This window comes from Camelus ferus, chromosome 30 (assembly GCF_009834535.1).
Source record: "Camelus ferus isolate YT-003-E chromosome 30, BCGSAC_Cfer_1.0, whole genome shotgun sequence".
NCBI lineage: Eukaryota > Metazoa > Chordata > Mammalia > Artiodactyla > Camelidae > Camelus > Camelus ferus.
Window position 1 is genome coordinate 16,454,479 of NC_045725.1, and position 15,692 is coordinate 16,470,170.

Sequence of the window (15,692 nt, forward strand, 5' to 3'; positions counted from 1 at the left end):
TTGTAAAAAGGAGTAAGAAATAGCTCCCTGCCCTCCGGGAATTTACAACTTGGTCACATCACTTTACATCAAGAGATGGATCCCAAACAAATCATGCCTCATATTTCATTCACTAACCAGCACTACTGTGAAAAGTTACTAGTTCATCTTGATTTGTCCGAGTCTCTGCTTTTTCACACATTAAATAATTCCTGAGTTTCCTGTCTACAGTGAGCAATGGTCTAGCCAAGAAAAAAATCCTTTCCTGAACTTCTAAGAAAAGACCAAAAAAAAAAAAAAATTCAATAATTACCATATCTTTTGAAAGAGCTTAAGTAAACTTGATATTGGTGTGTTCTTAATTTATGGATGAATTTTGCTGAAAAAAATTTCTATGCACCTTTATCTTCATAGTTCATGCTCTGAGCTGACTCTATTTTTTTTTTTTTAAACTAAATGCCACACTTTATGTGGATTTTACTAGCTTTTCCATTAATGTCCTCTTTCTGTTCCAGGAGCCGATCCGGAGTCAGGCATCACACTTCGTTGTCATGTCTCCCCAGCCTCCCCTGGACTGTGATCATTTCTCAGTTTTCCTGTGTTTGTTTGTGACCTCGGAGGTCTTAAGGAGTGCTGGCTCAGTATCAGGGCCCCCAGTCTGGGTTGGTCTGATGTTCTTCTCATGATCAGACTAGGGTTATGGGTTTTTGGAAAGGACACCAGAGAGGTGAAGTGCCCTTCTCTTCACATGGTCTTGGGATGCACAGCTTCCACAGACATCACTGGTGATTTTCACCTTGATCCCTTGCTTAAGGAGGTGTTTCCCTTGTTTTTTCCACCACAAGGCGACTCTTTTTCCCTTTCCATACTCTCTTCTGTGGAAGTGGGCCACCAAGTCCAGCACACCCTAAGCTTCACCTCCTCGAGCAGAGAGTAGCTCCGTATGTTATTTGGGTGACTGTTTCTTTAACAGAGTGAATACTCAGCCTCTCTATGACGGGACAGTTCAAACGCGTGCTGCATTTCATCCTTGCTCTGTGCTTTGAGAACATTAGCTAATTAATCCTAATTAGACATTATAGCAGGATCTCACTAATTCCCACTTCACTGATCTGTAAATAGAAGTGTTTCTAAAAACCCATCAGTCTTTACTTCACTTATAAGCTGAGATTTATGTAGCTAAAAGTGGTGGTATCAATGAAGTCTGTATCTTAAGGAGCTTATCCACAGAGTCTCAGCATGAGTAACTTTCTGCAGATATTTCTCTTGTTATTTTCTACTTTCCTGTGGAGCATTATCCTAAGTCATTTGAAAGAATATGTTTGTGGAAATAGCCTTGGATTTTAATCTGTTTATTATATTACAACCTCTAAATGGAACACCTTTCTCTAAGGAATGCAAAGCGGATTATGATATATAATTAGGTAATTTCTGCCCTCTCAAAAAAGAAAAAAAAACAACCCAGTCTGCTTATGACTTGGTTTCCAATAGGACAGAGTTTGGTTTAGGATGAACCTGCTGTGGATTCTGTCCAGTGGAATGCATTGTGTTTGGTCCTTAACCCACATTGCCCTGTTTATTATAATTATTTCCCGTTTATATGCATCTGTGCTTTCCCCCAGCCACACTCTAAATGTTTTAAGAGAATAGTCTGTGGCTTAGGGCTTTGTCTCCTGTAGTGACTGGCTTGTGGCCTTTGTAGGAGATGCTGTTGGTTGTCTGCCCACCATCCGTTTGTGCCTCTCGTTCCGTACAGCACAATCCCAGTTTATTCAGGTTCCATCTCCCCCTCCTCAGCCAGGCATCTTAGGGGAAACTGATCCACCCTTGGTTGCAAGGGTGGACCTGGTTGGTTTGAGGGCCTTCATTGTCCTGGCTTCTGATCAGCTTAGGATATGCACATGACCCCAAGCAGGCCAAGAGAGGGCTTGCTGGGGGCTTCGGACAAAAGTTTCCTCCAATTTAAGGAAAAGCTACATGGAGATGTGAGGTGGTCCCTCTGCCTATGCACACTGTCGTGTGTAACTATGAAGGTCAGAGCTGCAGGGGCCACCACCTCCAGTGGGAGCCTGAAGCCAGGAGAATCTCAGGGGAGGGCTGGGGCCCCTGGCGATGCTGTAGCTTCCAGTTTTGTGAAACAGTAAATGTATTTACTATTTAAGCCACATTGAGGTCAGTTTCTTGTTACTTGCAGCCAAAGGCGTCTTCAGTGAGAGAGAATTATCAATAAATATTTTTACTTGATTGATTTGAGTGCCACAGGTCCTCTTTGGAAGAAGAGATTAATATCGAATAAGAAGTACTAGTTCACTTTGGGGAAGTAATTTCATACCAGTTAGAATATTTTAAAGAATATGTAGTTTTTGTTCCTATTCATTCCTGTTTCATAAACTTATTTATTTCATGATATTTAAAAACATTTTTTTTTTCCAGGGGAAGGGTATAGCTCAGTGGTAGAGTGCACGCCTAGCATGCATGAGGTCCTGGGTTCAATCCCCAGTACCTCCACTAAGTAAACACATAAATAAATAAATAAACCTAATTACCTCCCGCTCCCCCCTCAAAAATTATTTTTTAATTATAATGTTGTATTAATTTCTGGTGTACAGCATAGTGATTTGGTTATACATATATTCTTTTTCATATTCTTCTTCATTAAAGTTTATTACAGGATATTGAATATAGTTCCCTGTGCTATAAAGTAGGACCCTGTTTATCAATTTTATCTATAGTAGTTTGTATCTGTCATTAAATGATACTTTAAACTCGGTGTTTTTCATGGTTTGAAGCTATAAAATAAAATAGCAGGGGTGGAGTGGACTGGTCTGTTGGTTCTAGTGCACCAGTAGCATGGATTCTGGGATCATGAACCAGTCTTGACTGTCACCTCTTCTGAAACACATGCAACTCTCTCCTCCAAAAATTGTTTGGTCTCAAACCCTTCCACCCTTCCATGGGGCATCCCTTCTCTTTCCTCTTCTTCTGGCCATCCTCACTTGGGTCCATGGAGCTGTCTTCTGGGACGCAGGGTTAGCCTCTGCCCCACTGTCGTGGGAGTAGAATGCACCCTTCACTAGAGTCCACCCTTGAGCTTCCCTTATGATTTCTTGGAGATTCTGTTTGTTGCTTCCTGGCATTAACTTATGACTTTTATTTATCGAGGCTCTGCAAGCTGAGACCTGTAGGAATTCAGGCGCAGGAATATTGTTTGTCCCCCTTTCCTGTATTTGCCTGATCACATTCTCCACTCAGCTTATCTTCCTTTGCCATGCCTGCTGCCTCTGCAGCAACTCATTGTCAGGCACTTACGAGGGAAGTTCTCTCCATCTCCAGGGACACTTCAGTTTGTTTTCTCTCCATCCTAAGGAAAATACCCATTCATTTGCTATCTTAAACCTTAGCCCAGTAAGTAAATCTCTCTCTCCAGCCAGCAGTCCCATATTCCCCAGCTGGTTTGATCCAAATCTAGGGATATTTCATGTTTCTCAAATTATCTTCCTCAGAATGTAGTCCCTTAAGGTGCTCTGTAGAAAAATGGTCTTAATCTGTGAGAAACGCTGCAGACCTCCCCAGGGTCCCCATACATGTTAACACATTATAGGTTTCGAGAATCCTGTATAAAGACAAAAGATGACTGCTTAACTACGTGACCAAAACTCCCTTCAACCTCTTCTTCCCTCTGCCTCTCCCCTTCTGTGTGGATCTCACCCAGTAGAACTCAGAATTCCCTGAACCCGTTTGAGCTTTGCCATCTCTAAGCCTCTGTTTTGGGGGTTCCTTACCCAGAACATCCTTGCTCACTGTCTATCAGGATGGCCATCCCTGCCCTTGAGCACAGGGCGGGTGAGTGTCTGTGTAATGATTTCTTTTAAAATATTTCCATATAGAAGTTGCAGCAGGAATGTGGACACAGTTTAATTCCAGTCCACATCCTAGGGGTAAGCGCTTGGTATTCAGGTTATCCTAATCAGGAATCAACATTCCAGAGATTTACTCAGCATTCCAGGCATCGCTGATATCTATACCTGAGAGTTAATTAGCATAAGGTATGTGAGCAGTGATTTTTCATTGGTGTAAGAAGTGGCGCTCGAGATCAGTGATTGGTTAGAAAGATTTGCTTGGCCACGCCTCCTGCGTGAAAGAGGCTTAGGCATTGGGTGCCTGGGGGTCCTGCAGCCCCGCTTGGTGGAGGTCCCCTGCTGCCTGTGTCCCCGAGATCCTGAGAAGCAAGGTGCTGGCTGAGGTGTCAAAGGGCCAAGATGGGGACTTTCCTGAGCTTCAGAAACTGTTCATTGTGTCTGTGTTTGCAGGCGCGCTAAGAAACATTAAACGGTTGGCTCGATTTCATCTAAGACTTGCTTAAATCGTATCCTACTACCTGGTAGGGAGGTATGGAGAGGGGCTTTTTAGCCCGTCAGCTAGACTGGAGGCTGCTGATAGTTACCAGGAGAGCCTCGCAGACAATTCAGCCGGTCAGCAGAGGGGTCAGCCCCGCAGGCGGTGACGGGAGGCTCAGTCCTCGTCCCAACCCTCTCCAGTGCTCGCGGTGATGCTGAGCAGGACAGGGGGTCATCAGCCAGCCCAGAGCTCTGCCGGTTCAGTGGGCTCTCATTTCCCATCCCTCCTTTGTCCCACGGAAGTCAAAGTGGCTTCATTAGAGACCTCTGAGCAACTCGGACACTCGGTTAAGGGACCCCCACATCTCCTCTCCCCTGCGACTGCCACAAAGAGGGGACCTTTGTGCTCGGCAGTCACACATCAGCTCCCTGCCATGTCCTGCCCTCCTCATCTTCCTACTGCCCCTGTCCCCACATTCTTGGGGTTCTTTCAGGAGCCATGTTTGTACCCACAAGTAGCACAGTGTTGCTCCTCCAGAACCCAGTTTTCCACTCCGGCCCCTTATGGTGAGTTTTATCTTCTCTGTACCTCAGAATCTATGCCTGCAAAATGGGTATAATAATAGTACCACCTTCATGGGCCTTTTGTGGAGGAAAGTAGCTGGTATATGCAAACTACTAGAACACTGCCCAGCACTTTGTACACTAGTACCTGTTCATTATTCCTTTCCCTTCCTTCCTCCTTCCCTTCCTTCCTTTCTTCCCTACTTTAACTCTCTCTCTCTTCCCTCCCTCCCTACCCCCTCCCTCCCCTTTCCTTCTTTCTTCTTATTTATCAAAGGTTTATAGAGTGGATGAACTTTGTTCCTCCATGGAAGTTTGTAACAGCCTTCTATTAAGCAGAATAGATGTCACGAAGACCTTGTACTAACGTTCAGTTCTTTACTCAGAGAATAGTCCCTTCCGCCTTTCCTGAGAGCTTATTTGCTCTTGTTTACGTGGAGTTCTAATAGGCTTGATTTGCTTTCCTACTTCACAGAAGGTTAGAAGCAGCAAATTAGAAGGAATTTGTGGCAGGCATACTCAAAGCAGCAAGAAGTGAGTGCTGATAGTGAAGGAAGAGGCGTATGAATATACAAATCAGACAAAAGAACTTCTCAATTCTAGGACCTGCTGAGGTAGAAAAAAGACAATATAATCCTGTACCTGAGTGGTTCCTGAGTAGTGCCATTGTTTCAAAGCTCACTGTAATGGTTGATGTTTATAATGGTGGCCCTGAGTTACTGAGATGATTAAATGATTTTTAGCATTTTTGTTTAATGAGGCCAGAAAGTAAGTGACAAGCTTTAGAACTCCCAACAAGGTGGTAAGTGTTCGTTTTAATGCAGAAAGTGATAAATCATCCTTATTTGTTAAGGCAATTTGTATAACATAGCCAGTGCCCAGATCATACTGGATAAATGAGGCATCACTTTACAGAGTTACAGCAGTTAATGATTATAAAATATCCCCTAATTCAGGAGACACAGCTTGGTTACTCTCTCAGGGAAACAACTTCAAATCTGACTCCTGCTGGATCTGAAGGAATTTTCCAGACACACGTGAGAACACACATAGCATGGAGGATAATGGATCTGGGGAAGAGACTGATGCCTGTGGAAAAAAAAAAAAGGCAGCTCTCTCCTAACTTCTATTTTTAACTTCTGCTTTTGTCTTGCCCCAGAAGGCCTTATCTACTGTTACATTTTACTAAGTTGGGAGCAGATACACTTTAGAGGTAACAGGGGAAGGTCTGTGGGATATTTTGCTTTGGGCTGCGAAGACTGTTTCCTGGTCATGGTGCTCCAGTTTGCCGTGGTCTTTTGGGAGCACAGGTGGAGTGCCTGGAGCAGAGCTTTTACCCCACCGGTGACTCAGACTTGACCCAGTCTGGATTCTGACTCGCGTCTTCCAGAGACACACGGCTCGGTAAATAGGTAAGGGATTTGAAGATCTGTGACACATGCAAGAGACAGAGCCTCAAATTACTGAACATGCTTCCCCCACTGAGGAGAAGAATGGTAATTACTGCCTGACATTCGTGCCATAGCCATTACCATTTATTAAGCCCTTGCTGTATACCTGGCACTGTGCACACATCAATGTTTCAGCTCGCATCCTCTCAACCCTACAAGGTAGGTACTTTGCAGAACGAGAAGGTTGAGGCTCAGGGAGTTTAAGTGACTTATCCAAAGTCACACAGTTAACTACAGAAAGAGCTGAAGTTGAAACCCAGATCTGCCTGCCTCCAAGGACCATGCTTTTAATCACATGGTAAGTGCCTGGGGTCATCCCCTTTCCTGGGGACCAGCCCTGCCTCTGTCTTTGCTTAGAGTAAGGAACCAAGAGAGGGCACCCAGGAGTGAGCAGGCCCCACTCTGAGGGGGAAGCGCCAGGGATGAAGGTATAGATCCATTTGGCTGGGCCCTTGTTGGGACACTGCCTGGTGGTGACACTTCTCCCGGAGCGGGCCCTGTGTTCCAGGAGCCAGAATGCAGCACTGTGGCAGCACAGTGTCCCCTCCCACCGCACGAGGGAAGCTCTCTGGTTCCCTGCTCCCGTGGCCAGTGCGTCTTCAGTCGGGGCTTTTGGGGGTCATGCTGACTGGGCAGTTTCATTACTGATCGCCGTAGATTTTCAGTTCAGGCTTCCTGTTGTTTTCTTGTGGGGTATCTCTCAGGGGTGATGGAGCCTCCATCTCTCCCAGGAGGTGGAGAGGAAGAGGACCATCCTCCCAAGCTTCCTTCCGGAGGCTGGGCCGTCGGGGCAGGATGCCTGCTCTCCTGGGAGTCCCGGGCCTTCTGTTCCTCTTCTTTCCGGCTGACTCGCCTGCTGCCCTGCTTCCCTGGGGGACGTGGCAGCTTCTGTCTGTTGCCTCAGCCTGGTCCCAGTTCCTCCGGGTCTTCCTGTCCCTTAGGGAAGTGACAGTCAGAGGGAAAGGTCAGGGGTGGATGAGGGCCATGACCTCAAAGGGAAAGAGAGGTGTGGGCAGACCATCACTTAGTCCCCACACTCTGTGAGGCATCCTGAAACACTGGGAATTCTGGGCTGCGGCGGGAAATGAGGGCTTGTGTTTCTCAAGGGCCCAAGAAAGAAGGAGGGGCAGGAACAGGAATCATGGTGACGCAAGAGCGCTGTGGAGGATGGGCCTCCCCCTGGAGTCAGACAGACATGGGGAGAGTGCCACCTGCCCCTGACCATGTGGCCAGGACATTTTCTTAGTTTTTGAGAGCGATGAGGAAGCCTGGTTAGGAATAGTGGGGAATATTATAGGATGGGTGAACGGGGCCAGATTTTTGAGGGCCTTGAGTGTCAAGAAGAGAGGTTGGAATTTTATCTTCTATACACCAGGGATCCATTCAAGGTTCCCGAGCAGAGATGTCACCTGCTGAAATAGTGCTCAGGTGAGATTAGCCTGGCACTGTTAACATTCTGTTCAGATCCTGCCCACTCCTGGAGAAAAAATGCAGGCCGTTTCAAAAATGCTGCCCTGATGGTGGCTTGGTATGAGTCTCTGATAGTCCTTAGTGCTGCCCACCAAGTGTTTCTAGGTTTCTGCTTTCTGGGAACATAGGAGGATTACATTTTCCTACTTAACAGTTAGATGTGAATGAGTGACTCGCTTAGACCAATGCTGGCTTTAGTAAGCTTTTTCTTAAAGGACCAGAGAGTAAATGCGTATCTTCAGCTTACGGGCCCCACATTGTCTGTTGCGCGTCCTCAGCTCTGCTGTTGTAACGCAGACACAGCCTCAGAAGATATACAGAGGAGCAGGTGCAGCCATGTTCAGTGAAATTTCATGTAGAAAAGTAGGCGGCTGGCCTGTGGGCCAGAGTTTGCTGACGCCTGGACCAATGCATTGTGAGCAGGAGTGACACTTTTGGATGGAGGCTCTGATTGTGGCGTGTGGTGACCGTGGAGGCACACGTGGAAGTGAAGCCTCCTGGGACCCTAGGTGAGCACATGGTGTGAATGAGACCTAAACTAGGCAGTTAAGCCACGGAGATTTTGATGTTGGTTCTTACTGCAGCATAACCTATCTCTGCCACATGGTAACCGTATTATCATCTTTGCATGCAAAGGATCACCAGCATCCGTCACCATCCCTGTTCTCTTAGTCCTCCCCATCACAGCTGATGTTTCCTGAATGCTTACTCTGTGCCAGGCACCACCTGGAGGCCTTTATCGACTCTCAATAATTCCTTCCCACAGTCACGCGACCCAGGTACGGTTATTATGCCCATTTTTACAGAAACAGGAAAGGGAAGTGTAGAGAGGTGAACGAACTTGCCCACGGTCTCACAAATGGTTAAGTGTGAGAACTGGGACTTGAGCCCAGGTTTCCTAATTCTAAATCCTAAATTCTTAACCTCTGTGTATCCCGCCTCGGGTTCAGGTTTTTGGATTATTATTTCTTTCTTTTATCCCCTCACCTCTTTGATCACTGCTCTTGGTAGTGCGTGCTATTTCGACATGCCCCACAGTGGCTCTGGTGGCAGGTGAGAGGGAAGGGACTTGCTTTCCCTCTTCCCAGAAGAGTGCTGGTCTGAGCAGTGGACGAGGGAGCTGGAAACTAGCCAGAGGGGTGGATTGGGTTGGCAGCTCAGATACACATGGGAAGACGACCACTTTAGAGACTGGCAAATCTGAGTCATGTGTTCCTGTATTTCCATCAGTCCTCTCCAAGGCACGCTGTCCTCTGTCCATTCTCAGCCATATCCTTGCCTTTCTTCAAAGGGAAAGTGTAATTTAAATTCTGGAACTGTCTTGAGAAGTTGTGTTACTCTCCTTCCTGGCCTAACAAAGCACTGAACAAGCTATCAAGCTATGAATGTCATCTTTGATGGTTTTGCAGATAATTTATCCATCTCGTGTTGCAAAGGCCTAGCTCTGTTTGATCAAGTAATAAGAAGCCACGTAATGAGTTCTTGTAACTCTGAGGAGTTACCACTGAAGATGCTGTCCGTTGTGTTGGTCACTGTTTCTTATTAAAAGTCCCACTTAATTTAATTTCTCTATTTAGTGTTATGGAACTTTTTCTTTCATTAAAATGATCCTTTTCCCTAATCAAAAATGAGAATTACGCAAGTGATTATGCATTCCCTTTTTACCTTGGCTGTTGGGAAACAGGATTTATTTGACACTTGGACATAATACCCATTTGGACTCAGAATCAGAGTAGATTATCTACGCTGGTTCTGGGACTATGGGACAAAGGGAGACTAGAACCAACTTCCAGTGTTTGGTTGAAGAGCCTTTGCTGGGGCCGTGTTGCCAGGAACAGCCCTCCTGCCACCTTGCAGTCTCCCTCTAGTGCCCCCTGTTGGCGGAAAGTGACAGAGCACCTGCTGTCAGAGGAGTCTTGTGGCTTTCATGTTGCCAATTCCCAGCCCAGCACCCCTGAGCAGAGCATTGACAGGTGGTTCAGAGTTGAGAGAAGCGCTTCACAACAGGTACACCCCCTCTGCCTCCACTTCTTTATTTATAAAGTGATGAGACCGAACCCATGGTGTGCAGAACGGCATTCCATTGACCCCTCTCCTAGGCTTCAATCACAGTGAAAGATGTAGCTAATCAAGTTCACCCTCTTCTCCTCTCTCTACTCTTAGCGGTGAGCATTTTGAGGTCTCATATGTCCTCTTTCCCCCCAATACTTGTCTAGGGCCAAGGACAGCGCTTGGACAGTCATTATATGTTTGAATTATTTAATTATTGGATTTTTACATGTATGTAAGTCACCAAATATTCAATGACCACAGACTGTGTACCCAGGCTGGGGCCAGGAACTATGCGGAAGTAGGACATGTATGAGGCATGGCCTGGCTATGAAGGAGCTTACAGTCTTGTTATAAACTAAGATAAACCCAATAAGCAGAGAGCAGATTTGTTTTTTTTAACCTACCAGATGAAACGTCTCCAGTTTTCATAGGTTCAGGTGGAGTTTGAGTTCAGGGAAGGGAAAAAGATCCATGTTGCTTGGAGTAGGAGGTTTTCAAGAGGATGTGGTTCCTTACCAACCTCCCATGTACAAGCTTGGAGACATAATTTCTCCAAAAACAGGTGTGCTTGGGAGAAGCAACTGCTCATGCCATCTCTGTCATCTGGCACCACTGCTGTTCTGCTTTCCTCTGCATCATCTCTGCATAGTGAGCTCTGTAGTGTGCAACTTCCTATGTTAAAAAGACAATGAATGTGGAGATATCCAGAGAACACCCAGCATAGTGACTTGTTCATGGCTGCAGAAAATTTGCAACAGAGAAGTCCCTCGGGGGAGGCCCGGAATGCATCCTCACATGAATACCTCCACCGAATGAGTGAGCAGAGCAGACCTTTTACTGGAAGATGTCCCTGAGCTCCTTATGCAGGTCTGGGTCAGAGTCTAACCTTGTGGAGGTCACCCCAGGGAGAGCTGTGCACCTCTCTACAGCTGGGACATTGTTCCTTGGCTCCAGGGAAGGAGGCTTCAGGGAATCATTTAACGAAGCAGCTCTTGATCTTCAAGGTCCACAGAGAATGATGAAGTGGCCCAGAGGAAATGGCAGCATTCCCTCAGCAGCACCGTCCACGTCAGCAAGACGTGGGAACCAACACCTGGATTAAACAACTGAGGAGGACTCTGATGCTGGATCCCTTTGAGATGATCACACTGTTGACACCACTTTCCCGACTCCTTATGCAGGGCTGGGGCTGTGCTCTTTACGCAGAGCCCTTAGGATTCCCCTTCTCTCTCGTTTTAATTTAGATTTTTAAAGATTGAAGTATGTTGCCCGAAGTAAAGCTTATGAATCTTAAACGTGTAGCTTGATGAATTTTTTACACGTGTATACACTATGTGAGCAGATAAGACTAGAGACTATTTCTAGTTCCCTTAAAGGCTTCTTCAAGCCCCTTCCCAGGCAGTTCTCTCCATCATCCCATTCTGACTAAGGATTAGCTTTGTCTGGCTTTAAACTTCATATAAAAGGGAATCATAGAAAAAGAGTAGTAAATTATGTCTGTTTCTTTTGTTGAATATTGTACCATTCTTTTTTTTTTTTTTAACAAATGGGAAAACTAAAAACAAGTTCAGAGAAGTGACGTGGCTTGAACAAGGTTTAACACCTGCAGTCCTGTCCTGTTTACCATTGCACAGCTCTACCATCCATCCAAACCCGTGTTGAGAGATGGGTCTAGGTCAAGGATGGCTCCCATATGCTGGACGTGTAGACATGGTAAATCAGCCTGCCCTCAAAGATCTCCCAGTGTAACGGGAGGGAAATATTTTCAGAGGATAACTGAGCTGCAGAGGGGGTGGAACTCCACAAGAAGCTGTGTGTTTATGTGGATGCCTGGAGGAGGAAGAGGCAGAGGCAGAGGTGGCTATGACTGGAGAGCTCAGGGAGAAGGAAATGACATTAGAACAGGATTTCGTTTTTCTTGTCTTTCCTTATCAACAGAGCTGCAAAATTTAAGAAGACAGATAAGTAGGGAGTCATGTGCTGTGTATATCCTATAGGACCTTCAATTCATGGAACTGGTGGGAATTTATGACCCCAAACCTCCAAACATTACAAGACATCTTCTCTAAGAGCATGATTAGTACACCTAGAACTTTCTAACTAGGCAGGGAACAGAAAGTGACAGGTTACCATCTTGATTTGATTAGGTAACTAGACACATCTATGGCAAACAACAATGACAGTTTCAGGAGAGTTCCTGATGTGGAATTTTCTAGCTAGGGTAAACATAAGGCCTTGTATGAATTTCTGAAAATTATGTACATCAGCTTGCTTCTCTAGGTAGGTAGGAACTTGATCAAGATTTCTCCCTCCTGTCAGAACGTAAGACAGACACACTGTGGCATACATATCCTAAGGTGGCGCCCAGTGAGTATAACCCCTTTAAAGTACCCCTGTGTAAACTTCTCCTCTTGATCATAGCAGAAACTATGACTTGCTTCTAACCAACAGAATAGGGCCAGCATGATCGGGGGATCATTTCCTTGATTAGGCTACATTCTATGACAAACATGACAGAATTTTCACTCTCATAATTATGTTATGTTATATAAGGCTCTGCCTTAGCAGACTGGAGAGAAGGAGTCTCCTGTTGGCCTTGAGAAAACATACAGTCATATTGTGAGAGAGCCCCAAGTCCTACAGCTGCAAGGAAATGAAGTCTACTAGCAGCCTGAATGAGCCTGAATTCTTCCCAGTCAAGCCTCCAGATGAGAATGCATCCCATTTCAATACCTTGATTGTAGCTTTGACATCATGAGCAGAGGACCCAGTTAAGCTGTGTCTAGACTCCTGACCCACAGAAACTGTGAGATGATAAATGTATGTTACTTTAAGCTGCTAACTTTGTGATAATATGTTACACAGCAATAGATAACTAGCATATGTACTTATCTGCAAACATTGATGTATCAAAATAACCTGTCAGTGACACATGGCTCTGCAGACACTCTGAGTCCTGTACCATATAGAGGATGTAGAAGTAGCCAATGAATTCCTTTAAAGACTGCCATTTAGCATTTTACTTTCACATTATCATGGGCTCTGACTTATCTAAGAAATAAACAAGGGCATTGCATTATTTAGGACACAATTTAGGTACTCTGAGAGAGACCCTAAATCAGCCCCTTTTCTAACATTTATAGGGCTCAGGGCAAGAATACAAATGGACGATACACCATAAGTCTTAAAAAATGATATGTTATAAACCACTATTACATATAATATATTCTGCTATGTTGACACATACACTTTTATAACAACAAAATATGTGTAAATGTCTTTATATCACTGAAAAATGGCAAAGAATTAAAGATAATGGAATGTAATTATTATTTTGCATGCTTGGGTGTTTTGCTGATGGAAAATGCTAAATAGAGTAAATAAATAAACATAGTTCATATATTATTATATATTCCATAAAATATATTTTCTTGCTTTCATTTCAAGAAAAAAAATCACTAATTTTGTTTAACACGGTGGGTGTTCAATTGACAGAATCTAAAGGATTAAAAAATAAAATATGTGCCAAATTTGAATGTATTTTCATTAAAATACAAAGTAGTCAAAAAATTTTAAATGTAAGTGAAAGTTTTCAAAAAATGTTTTCCAAAATATTCAAAAACCTGTTATACCTAAAAAGCAAAAATACAAGTTATAAATAATAAAAAAAGCCTTAGATTTTAAATTAAAGTTACTTAAATGAAGCTGAATTATTATTTAGTTTCTTGAACATTTACTCAAGATTTTATTAAACATTCTTATAAAAATAAAACTATTTGTAATTGTAGCTCTAAAGTCCATCTAGGTGCCAGTATAATCAGGGTCACATTTCACGTATATTATCTCTAGACCTGCGTAGATATGTGTGAATTTAAGAGTTATGTGAGTTATTTAATACTGCAAACTGTTGCACCTGCTTCCATATGCAACTCTTGTAAATACCACTAAAACCAATGATACTGCTGGAACCAAGAACTAGAAGATGAAGAGAAGCTAAAAAAAAGATAATTTGCCCTTCTGGGAAACAATACTTCTTCATTTTGCAGAAATCTGTTGCTCTGATGCTATCAGAGAAGGAGGATTTGATGAGTTAATACCCCAGTGCTAGCACGGCTGAAATTCTCCACGTACTCTGAAGCTGCATCTGTCCCTCATCCTGGCAATGGCAAAGTCCCCAATCTTTCACAACATTTGGACACAGTGGCCTTTTGTTTTGTGGACTAAAGCAAGAGATGCGGAGAAATGTTTCCCTAGGGCTTGAATGGTGTTAGTCATGCAAGCGGATGTTTAAGGTGCTGGTCATGCTGTGTCTGTGCTCAGCACTGGGTCCTAAGTAATTGGAGCACCCATGTGTTCTTTAACAAGTGTGTGTGTGTGTGTGTGTGTGTGTGTTTGTGTGTGCGCGCGCGCGCTCGCGTGGGAGTTCCAGGGCTTTCTGAAGTGTGGGGCCCCATGCACATACCCTTCTTGTCTAAGTCCAAGGGGGTGGTTCCTGCCCCAAATATTAATGTTTTAAACAATATAGCAGTCGGTTTCCTTTTTAGCCAGCACAACAGTCCATGGTGGGATGGCAGCACCAGTCTAGAGGACCCAGGCACTCTCTCTGGTTGTTCCCCTTTCCCTAAGATGATGCCCTCATCTGAATGGTTCAGTGTGGTTCTCACCATATCTACAATTCAGCCAGAAGGAAGAGAAAAGGGTGAGAAGCAGGGCATGCCCCTCTTTTTAAGGGTCTGACCCCAAAGTTGCACACACCAGTTCTGCACACATCCCACTGTCCACACACAGCTGAGAAATGCAGTCTTCCACTGGATGTCCTTGTGCCCAACTAAAATTATGTTTCTATGAGAGGAGGGGAAAACACAAGTTGGGTGACAGCTGGGAATCTCTGCCACAGGTGTATACATTTTTATACCAGTTTGGAAGGAAGGATGATAATTCAGAGTCACGGATACAAGGTTGCCCAGGTTCAGTAGATTTCATCAAAATGACAGACAGAAGAAAGAGCTTTGAGTGGATTTAAGCACGTCGCAGGCTGGGTGCTACCTGAAATGTTAAGCAGAGGTTCCTAACTCTTTCAGAACATCTTTGAGGGGTGGGGGACGGGGGATGCGCAGGGGGCAGGGACTGAACGGGAGTCAGATCCACAGCCAGCAGAACTAGTAAGGTGACCTTGATCCAGTTACATGACTCCTCTTGGACTCAGTTTGCTCTTCAGTAAAATGAGAGCTTTGGCTTAGACTGCTGGTTTACAAACTGGGTTCCAAGGAACCCTAGGGTTCCTCGGTGTCACTTCAGGTGCTAGGGGTTGATGCTGAAATTTCTTTCCCTGTGTATTAGTCATAGCAACTCCTATTTTTACTGGTTGGACGGACACTGTGGTGCCTGGTGGAGACAGCATGGTGTGGGGTCAGAGGGCCTGCATTTAAACCCCAGCTCTACCGCTTACCCTCTGTGATACTTCAGCCTGAGGCATTCAACTTTCCTGAGCCTCATCTCTAAAATATTGTTTCCCCATCTGTAAAATACTGTTACTATTCTTGGGATTGTCTCAAGGCTTCAATGAGATACTGTATTTGAGAGGGCTTATTTTTGAGCGCCTGGTGTAACAGACATGTTTAATAAATGGGAACAATTATCATCATTGGCATCATCACCAACCTCACCTCTGAGGCTGCAGCCTTGGGCTGTAAGGCTTTGTGTTTCTGTGAATCGCTGTGCAAAATGAAGGGCCCATTTATGAAGTGAATGCCTATCCGTGGGTCTTCCTCTTTACACGAGGTTTTCTCAGAATGAGGCACACTGGAGTCAGCCCAGCCTGGGTGAAGTGATTTAAACC

The 15,692-nt window shown here is 44.7% G+C and overlaps 1 protein-coding gene across 4 annotated transcripts in view; it reads left to right on the forward strand.

Moving 5' to 3' along the window:
* MAPK4 (mitogen-activated protein kinase 4) overlaps positions 1 to 15,692 on the forward strand; it is a 148,521-nt gene that overhangs the window by 31,696 nt on the left and 101,133 nt on the right. The window contains exon 1 of one of the 4 annotated variants that reach the window (XM_032470754.1): positions 6,167 to 6,292. The exons of the other annotated variants lie outside the window; for them this stretch is intronic. The gene's annotated coding sequence lies outside the window, so the exon portion shown is untranslated. Of the gene's footprint in view, positions 1 to 6,166; positions 6,293 to 15,692 lie in introns of those variants that run through there. 4 annotated transcript variants of the gene reach the window in all.